Consider the following 9,770-nt stretch of genomic DNA (forward strand, 5'->3'; position numbering starts at 1 on the left):
GAAGTCGTATCAAGATGGATACTCAGAAAAATAATGGATAAACTAGTTAAGCTTAACTCGATAACAATGTTAACTGTCTAAGTAAATCTAACAGTTTTATATGATATACCTACAATTTGAATTTCTTAGTAACTTACTTAAAAAGAGGTGAATCATAAAGATATCCGTTAGAAAAATGTGCAATGTCAATGTACTCATGGTTTACTTTTGAACGTTTTGTAAATACAAAACGTATAAAATGCATATGCATTTTCCTAAATACCAGTCAAGTAACTGATGAGTATTTTTGGTTACAATTTATTTATAGGACTTAATTTATTTTACCTACAAGAGACTACTTAGTTTGTTACTTTTGTTCCAGTTTGAAGGTGTTTTGGGAAGTTTGTAAGTGCATAAGCGGAGGGATAAGTCGCGGGGAACTGTTAGTCGATACTGAGAAAATGCACATAACATCAGCGTGCGCGTTGGTGTCACTTAGTTTGTTATTTAAATTAATATCAGATAGACTGATTGTCTGCTTCGACAACTGTCTTTTCTTACATCATCTAGCTGCGCAGAACATACACATATATGTAGTACCATTAAAACCCAACAATATCTAGTTGTAAAACACTCTCAATCATAGCGGTAAAAAAAACTAGTGAGCCTTGTATACTCAAGACAAAACAGTTTTGAAATAGGTATGCATTTAGGCAACGCTTATCGATGCAAAATGTTGTTCTAACTACGAATTGTGCTCGGAGTAGTTTTGAAAACAGTTACGCTTATAAAGCTTATCATAAGTAGAAGAAAACTAAATATTTTTTAACTGTGTCCTTAAAGCGACTAACTAGCCTGCATCCACAAGCAGTTTACCTACGTCCCGTGGGAACTTGTAAGGGCATCCGTATAAAACGTCGTTAGCCTTCCTCAATAAATGGGCTATCTAACACTTAACTACATATTTTTTCAAACAAAGAAGAGCAGTTAACCATGTCGAATTGTGTTATTCAGTTTTTGTCATAAGATAACTTTTGAGCAGTTTTGATTATTAACCCCAAAAGTCGTAAGTTTATTTTGTCACTAAGTCCCTCCTGAAAACTGATAAGAGATTATGAGTCAACTAGCTGGTGCCCGCGACTTCGTCTGCGCAGGTTTAGTATTTCGAACAATATGTTTACAAATTGTAGCCTATGTGTTATTCTGATGTATAAGCTATATTATTGTAAAGTTTCATTAAAATCCATTCAGTAGTTTTTGCGTGAAAGAGTAACAAACATCCATACATCCATACATACAAACTTTCGCGTTTATAATATTAGTAGGATTTAACTGTGCGTTTAAAAACCGAATTGAAATGAATTCACATTGAGAACGAATTGGAAAATACCTAATTCTCATTGGTTATCGAAAGTCACGTTGTAGAATATAAATTGTAGTTTATGGCTTTTTCGTTTCTGTTTAGAGTTAGATATTTAGTTAATCGGTTGTCAGTTAAAAATCTATAGCACTCGTTCTACTTTAATCAATGATTGTAATTTATATTACCCATAATATGTTGTTATAATAAGCCTTCTGTATTGAGCTATACGTTACCTAGATTATATAAGTCACAAACTTTATTTTTGCTTTGTTTATACGTAGTATCTAGTCTTACTCCTTCATGAAACAACAAACCAAAGAATGGTTTTAATGAAGCGTTAAGTAAGCTTATACATGCATGGATTACTAACGGATTATTCGTGCGTCCGGTAATTACTGAACGCACGATATACCTAATTAAAAACGCAATATAAACAAAGAAGAATATTGCTTAATAATTATAGAATGTAGTATTAAGTTAATGGCCTTAACCTCTGGGCAATAACGAAATAATATCTTCAAATATCATGCTTGCCCAGAAGTTAAGGTCATAGTAAGAAGCATCTTACAAGGGTCCTTCAAAAGTATACGGATATAAGTACCTATTACAAATCTTGCTACCAATGTAACATTAAATTAAATAAGCAATAATTCTCGTTCAGCAATGAGATATAGCTAAGTTACTTGCACAGAATCTGGATAGCTGTTAATGTTTGCCTAACCTGACCTATATTATGTTGGAGTCGGCTTCCAATCTAACTGGATCAAGCTGAGTATATGAGTGTTTTACATGAAGCGACTGTCTTTCTGACCTCTTCAACCCAGTTACCCGGGCAACCCGATGCCCTTTTTTACGCTGGCTGTCAGATTATTTTCCCGGAAAATCCGGTACCCTTTAGTAAGATTATGTAGCACTTCAATGTAGTTCTATCTTTGCATCGTTATGCAATCTTAACGAAGTGTGGTTTTTTCGTTGATTCGTCATTTTTAATTGCCTTGCTGCGTTGATTGGATTTTTAATTAAAAATCTATCGGTGATAATAATTGGAAACAATTCACAGACCAATTCGTTTGAGTGCTTCGATCTTTTCCCTATGAATTCAGATAAAAGAAAGATAGATAAAATGAAGATATAAGCGATACAATTATTGACTGGACATTAAAATATTTGTTTGTTTTTTTTGAAGACCTAGAGCCTTCAATAGAGCCGTTTGAAGATACACATTTAATTTTTTTAACTCTTTTATGAGACTGCAGCTTTCAAATATTGTTGATCAGTGGCTTCAACGTACAAGAGGAAAACCATAGACACTATTTACGACACACAGAATGCATGATAAGGTAAATAATACTAAGTCAAGTACACATTTTCCATACATTTGGGCTCATCTACACTTGCGTGCGCAGGAGTCGCTGTATCGACAGTTTTTGTGTCAATGTCGCGAAGTGCTCAGGCCATTACGGTAATACTCGATAATGATAACTTGTGTACTTAATGATGTTTTTATTGAGAAGGTAAAGGTTTATTGAATATCAATAGTAAGATTGAAGAGGTGGTCTTACAGCATTTTGGTGTAGATCAAAGTTTTGTGTTGAAGGTCTTGGGAAACGTAACTAGTTAATAACAAGTAAGATTAAGATAACAAGTAAAATTAAGCAAAAAAACCGCTGGTAGAACCTAGTAATTGAATCAAATACCTAATAAATAATACCTATATGTGTATAAAACTACGTCGAGAGCTATACAATGGCAAATAACACTTTAAATTATTAGTCATCAGTTTAAGGATGACCAAAAAACCTAATAAGTAAGGTATATTGCCTAGTATTCGTAGATTAAGTGTGCGCTTTATATTATCCTGCTTGTCTAGGAAAGGCCAAACGTAATTTAAACGTTCTATATCATGAATCAAGACAAACCTTCTAATTCAGTAGAGGATAAAAGGAAAGGTGACATTAAAAAAATACTCATACGGATTTCCGATATTAAAAGTTTTACCTGGGGAAATTCCTTCTCGCGGAATAAAAGTGCAGCACACATTAAATGACAAGTTTTTAATAAAAACATGTGGCGTAAAATAAAAAGAGCAACGGCTAAGCCAATCGCTTGTATATATATAGCGGGTTTGGTTCTTGTCTCGGAAAATTGGGTAATGTTTGGTGGGTTTTAAGGAAAGTGTACCTGAGTTTCAGTTTTTTGAAAAATAAAACCATTTTGCAAAAGCATGTACAATTTCTAATAGATTTTTCTAGTACAGTGCAATAAAAAATGAAACTAACATGTCGGTATGTAACAGTTAGATTTTCGCATTTATAATTTTCGTATGAACGGCAGGTTATAAGTATGTTAGCGTAGAATGCAGTCAATCATTTACTTGGAAATGATTATAGCAGCATTCCTGTAGGATCATTAGTTGAGTAACGGCATATACTAGTACATATCTATATTAATATTATAAACATGGAAGACTGTTAAGTTTGTTTGTTTGTCGTTTGCTTGCATGCTCTAAACTCAGAAACGGCTGGCCTGATAAAAATATAATTCAGTGTTACCTAGCCTATGTATCGTCGGAATTGAAGGTGAAATGAAGTAGGTAGGTCCCACGGATGCAGACGAAATCATATGTTTTATGCACTAGAATTATATAAAGAAAAGGTCACGTGGTATGATGTCACTATAAAAAACTTTCTGAAATCCCATCGTTACATAATTTTTAAGAGAAATAGCCTTAACTTTAAGTTAGTCTACAATAATTTTCCCTTTATCTCAAAGTTTACTCTATCCATTAAAAGTTCTGAAAGTGTACCAGTAACCAGCTTTTACTGACTTTCCACAATATTTCAGTAGGTACCAGGTAAGTGCAATCTGTAAGGCTAGATAAGGCTTGTTACGTGGGTTTAGCGTTGTCAGTTACGATACCCGTGGCGTCTGTCGGCCGTAGAGATAAACAAAGTTGACGTGTTGAAGAAACAAGGTCCTTTTGATAGTAATTGAGAGGAGGTTTTAATATGGGTCTTTTAATGAAGACTATTCACTTAATAGTTGTACAGAACATCTGAAGAAACCTACTAATGCATTTAATGTGTTCGTCGTTCTTAGTTGTTTTGTTTTTTTTCGGGATATCAATGAAATTACGGTAGGTAATGAGGTGCGGGGTGATTAAAATTAATATCTCATGCAGACTGACCTCCATCACTACTGTGTATGTCAAATTGCCATACAGATGATTTTCATTCTTTTGCATGAACAACCGGAAATTTTTGTATATTAATTTCAATTTTGTGGTAAATCATTTTCGGCAAAGGAAATAAATGCATTTATATATTCACATTTTGATTCTAGGCACCTAATACATCGATAAATCTAGGCTCCCAGACTAGACAAACTTTCACTATGCCATCAGACATAACTGACAACGTCACATTCTTTAACTTGTATATTATCAAGTTACCTTATGTATTATCAAGTCTTGCCTATAAACTGGACATAGCTAGTAAGTAAATAGTATAAATAGTAGAATTTTCTCGGAGGTTTTCCTCACTATAAGACCATCTCTTTGTAAAATATTCGTGAAACAGCTGCATTTCGGACTGGAAGCCGACCTAAACATAGTTGGGAAAAGGTTCAGGAGTTGAAGACCATCTATTTGGAATCGTGTGTGTTTTTCTTAAGAACCTTAGAACTATTTGAAATAGAACCATTGACTTCTGACTACGTATAGATTATATTATGCTAGATCTTGACTACATACTATGTCATTGACTTTATGTTTCGGCTTTTTGGATCAAGTTCCACCATCGTTCTCGCGATTAAGGAATTTATTTCCTTAAAGAAATCTTTAATACAGACTTTATTTGTGAAGTTGTACCTCTTTTGGATTTTGCAAAAAAAAAAAACACCACGAACAAAAAGAAAAACATGCATAAGTGTATCTGATATCATTTTTTGAAAAATCTTTTCCTTGTGCAATTCAAAAAGGTGAACGAACCAACTTATATTTCCAATGTATGTAAATAAATAAGGTAACTAACACAGGAATTTACTAACTTTCATAGTCAATTACCTGATTCAACACGGTTAGGCTTTTGCGGAAAAATCTTGTATTCATAACTATGAAAATACTTCCTTTTTCACAGAACGCATACTTTTGTAACAGTCGATAACATTTTCGATAACAGAACATTAAAATGGTAGTTTCACCAAATTAGAAACCAAAGAGAAATTCCTTACGAAATATCAAAAAAGAAAACATTGTAAACAGCAAAATATTCACAAAACTTAACAAAAAAATAGCAAAAACAAAAAAAAAAAAAACAATTAATTAATTAATTTACTTAATTTACCTTGTCAAAAAAATGTATCCAAAAAAACACACAAAACACAACACTATACACAAAAAATCGATAAAAACAAATAAAAGATCGATGTATTTCGCTCGACTCCTGCGCAGATGAATGCGCGCGCGCTTCGTTACAGCTGACCGTCAACTGTCAGTTGTTAGTGATCCTACCTTATATTGTACTATAGTGATAAATCGTGAGGTACGTAATTAGTAATATTATTGTAAATTATTAGGTATGTGACGTTCAAATGAAAGTCCATTGGGAAGAAATGAGTATAACATACGTCAGAGGATTTGTAATTGTTTTTACTAAAATCTTTTAGATTAATCTGTATGTTTGTCATACTTTCTCTCTACTGGGTAAAGGACTCATCTTATACAAAGAAGAAACCATGCTTGCTCAAAGGCTTTTGGCATTTTTACTTGTCCAGGGGTTTTCACGAACTTTACAGGTTTTGGTGGTGCCCAAGTGAATAAGTAAGAAAATTGCCAGGTCTTAAAAAGTACGCATATATTGATTTCTGGACAAACACATAGACCAGCTATCATTTTTGTGCGTGGACTTCCCTCAAAAGGCGAGTGACACCGCGAGAAGTATCTAGTTAATAAGTTGGTGATTAATAAAATTCTTCGGGGAAATTATTTTTTGTATTTCATTCCACTTTCCCTATCACCTGCGTTAAATTTTCCCTAACCAACAATTATGTTTTGTATTAATCAGCAAGGTTTTGGTGAATTTTTTTTTAAATCAATTGTTTCCTTGTAAAGTAAGGTTTTGGTCACAAATTTTGTGGTTTTCCGCAGTATAGTCAGCTAGCGGTTAAGGATTTTAAGCTGTTCCAACGGCAATGTAAGCAAAAATAGGTAAGTATGTATTATTACTAAGATATCGCAACAATAGTTATCAAGGGGTACATAGGATTGCCCGGGTAACTGGATTCAGGTGAGATAGGCAATCGCTCCTTATAAAACACTAGTATTTGATTAGACTGGATGGTGACTCCAACAAGGTTGGGAACAGTCAGCAACAATGAACTTCTCCAGCAACGACAGCAAAACATTGACATAATCTGTATGTCGTCATCGCCCTGCACGTTTGGTCATAAAATATAGCCCTAAAGCCCTTTATTACGTAAATAATACACCATGAGAGTCCCAGCACACTGCATACTAAACCGTCGGCCGATAGCATAGTTAGTCCTATAGTTGGTTGACAGTTTATTTGAAGGGAATCCTGTCGAACTTTTTAGTTGGTCTGATCCTGGCCAGATATGTGATCGTTGTTTAGTGCATAGGTACTATGATCTCCCTTGAAGATAGTGGTGGGCAGTGGATGGATGCGGGATACCTATGACCGGGGTAGTTGGTGTTCCTTGGGGGACGCCTACGGTCAGTAATGACGATGATGATAATCTCCCTACTGATTTTAAGATTTAAGACCCTTAACTACGATATTGATCGTCTAAAATTTACCTGTGTGCGGGGACTGTACCTCAGAGGGTTTCAAGGGTAATGTGTAAGTATGAAACCAATGCACGTAGTGTTCACTGTCACGTCTAGAGGAAAAAATCTTCAGTTTCCTGCTTCAGGCCGTCACAGGGATTTAACAATTTTTTGTTCAATTATGACGTAGGTCATGACGAGTAATTGGATCATGTTTTCTTCTCTTTATGCCTGTTACGTGGACGAACGGGATTTTTGGAGGATAATCATGATGAAACAGTATTGCTAATAAATTGACAATTGTTTCGTTAAAAGGAAATGTTTCCTTGAAGAAATTGTTTGCATATAGTCCTGTAATAATTTGAATATTAGACTGTTCCTAACCCCCATTGGGAAATGGCTTTGATCATTGCATGTGAATTTAGTATATCTTTTACAATATCAATAATGCAACAGACAATATTGAAAAAAATCTGCGAAGGCAAGGCTCTGTATCTACTGAGCCGATTTGAAAACATTTTTCACTGTTGGAAAACTAGACTATCCCCAAGTGACAAGCTATATTTTGTATAGTAGTCATTAAAAATGCAGATGTTTTTCTTCATAAGAGCCTGTAATATATGACTACGACAGATAATATAAGTACTTAATAAATAATTATAAATTATAATGAGCTAGACATCCTTCTTTCCTTCAGTTTTCAGCTGTGTCTACAATGGATAACAGACCAGTCATGAGGCTTGTATTATTGTTTAATTAATTTATTGGCATTCTCCACAATAATTCAATGAATAAAAAATAATTGTAACTGCGGGTACTTATTTGCCTCAACTAGTTTAAAAACACCAATGAAATTATTTAACCGAATTGTTATTTATTAGTACATACCTACGCAGGTAGAACCGCGAGTAACAGCTGGTTTAATTATAGAGAAAGACAACATTTTATTTACACCTGCTGCGTTTACCCTTTTAACGAAAAGTAGCTGTAGTTAGGCTGTCTTATTGTTAATATCCAATCGTGCTAATACCCAATGACCCAATTCTGCTATAACAAACAGAAAACCCCGCATATTTTAAGTCCTTATTTTCATTTAAAGATACGCATCTTTTAACCAAATACCTACCGAAGTGAAAGCCGAGTTCGCGCTTGACGACTGATGACGTCATACAACGGTATATCCTTTGGAAGTTATTTATATTTCGGCAGCGGTATATAAATATATGTATTTCGACATTATGGAACTTGTTTAGCACTTATTGAAGAAATAAAAAGTATGCAAATAAAATCCTTTATGTATTTATTGGTGAATGGGTTTCACATATTGGGAGTGGTCAGCTAAATGGTAAAAAAACGTTGAGTATTTAATACTTTAGGTATCATTTTCGGTATAGCAAGTCTAGCCTTTACGTAGTTTTTTAAAAGTGTAATTATTAAATCACTCTTATAAACTTATTTTTAACCGACTTACCAAAAAGCAGGACATTCTCAATTCAATTTTGGACTTTTTGAATCGATGGAGATCATCCTGGGATTTCTCATCATAATTAATAATTCTTACTCTGAGCTAAAAAAACAGATATGTTAAGTATCCAGAGTACTGATGAATCAGTCATATTATTCCATAAGCCAATACCTTTAATTCATAGAACCTGGCTGTTTTAACTATGTGCAATTAACGCTCTTATTCAGATCGATTCTAGTTTTATCAAATGCAGACGAGATGAGGAAATAACTCAACTGTTCACCAATGTCATTGATTTATTTATTCTGATTAAGAATGGCTATCCAGGGCCGAAGTAATCACTGCTCTGCTTGTACGTTTTTTTTATAATTTTACGAGGCGCATTAGTAATATTTTTATGACAAAATATTAATAAATAAATAACTAAATTGTTTGTTACTTCACTTTGTGCATAATTATGCAATATCTTACTTAATTCTAAAAAGTGCTGATGTATAATTTGCCAGAACTAGGTAAAAACATGTGTCTCAGGCGTAAAAGTGCTTGTTATTATAATATTGTCTGAGTGAATACGCGTCTTAATCTTATGGTACTCAAAAATTTATATTTTTTATAGAAACAATATGGGATTGATTGTATTTAATACCTTATTTATTTTCACAACGATCTGCGAGAAAAATAATAAGTGCCACATGAAAAACAAATGAAAAGTCGTCTGAACGCTGCTTAGTATTTATAATTTAGTAGGCGTTCCCAACAAGGCTTTTATTGGATCGTTATGAATACATTTGACACACTAAAATAAACTTATATATATATACAACTTAAAACTAATACAGGGCATCAAAAAATTGCTCCTCATCGCTGTCACTGGGTAATGTACCCAAAAGACTGGCAGAAGACCTCTGTGCGAAATAAAAGCCAGCCTTTGGGTCCCGGGAAGTGTCAACCAGGCGCTGGGAATATCCCTGGCAAGAAGGTGGGCGCTCGGACCCCACGGCCCTAGAGTTTCAACCCCAAACGGCTCAAACATGTAATTAAATAAAAGTTAACATGTAGTTAACCCTTACATATTTTTATAAAAACCTACACTTAAAAGTAAAAATATTATGTTTATATTATATTTCTGCGGAAATATTCTGAAAATTGCAGCACACTACTGCCATCTATGATCAGTA

At 33.9% G+C, this 9,770-nt stretch overlaps 1 protein-coding gene across 1 annotated transcript in view; it reads right to left on the reverse strand.

Annotated features, from left to right (window-relative positions):
• Positions 1-5,842, reverse strand: part of LOC110380176 (cationic amino acid transporter 3) — a 30,759-nt gene extending 24,917 nt beyond the window's left edge. Inside the window, exon 1 of the mRNA XM_049838157.2 lies at positions 5,686-5,842. The gene's annotated coding sequence lies outside the window, so the exon portion shown is untranslated. The remainder of the gene's footprint in view (positions 1-5,685) is intronic.
• Between the last annotated feature and the right edge of the window lie 3,928 nt (positions 5,843-9,770).

This window comes from Helicoverpa armigera, chromosome 8 (assembly GCF_030705265.1).
Source record: "Helicoverpa armigera isolate CAAS_96S chromosome 8, ASM3070526v1, whole genome shotgun sequence".
Taxonomy (NCBI): Eukaryota; Metazoa; Arthropoda; class Insecta; order Lepidoptera; family Noctuidae; genus Helicoverpa; species Helicoverpa armigera.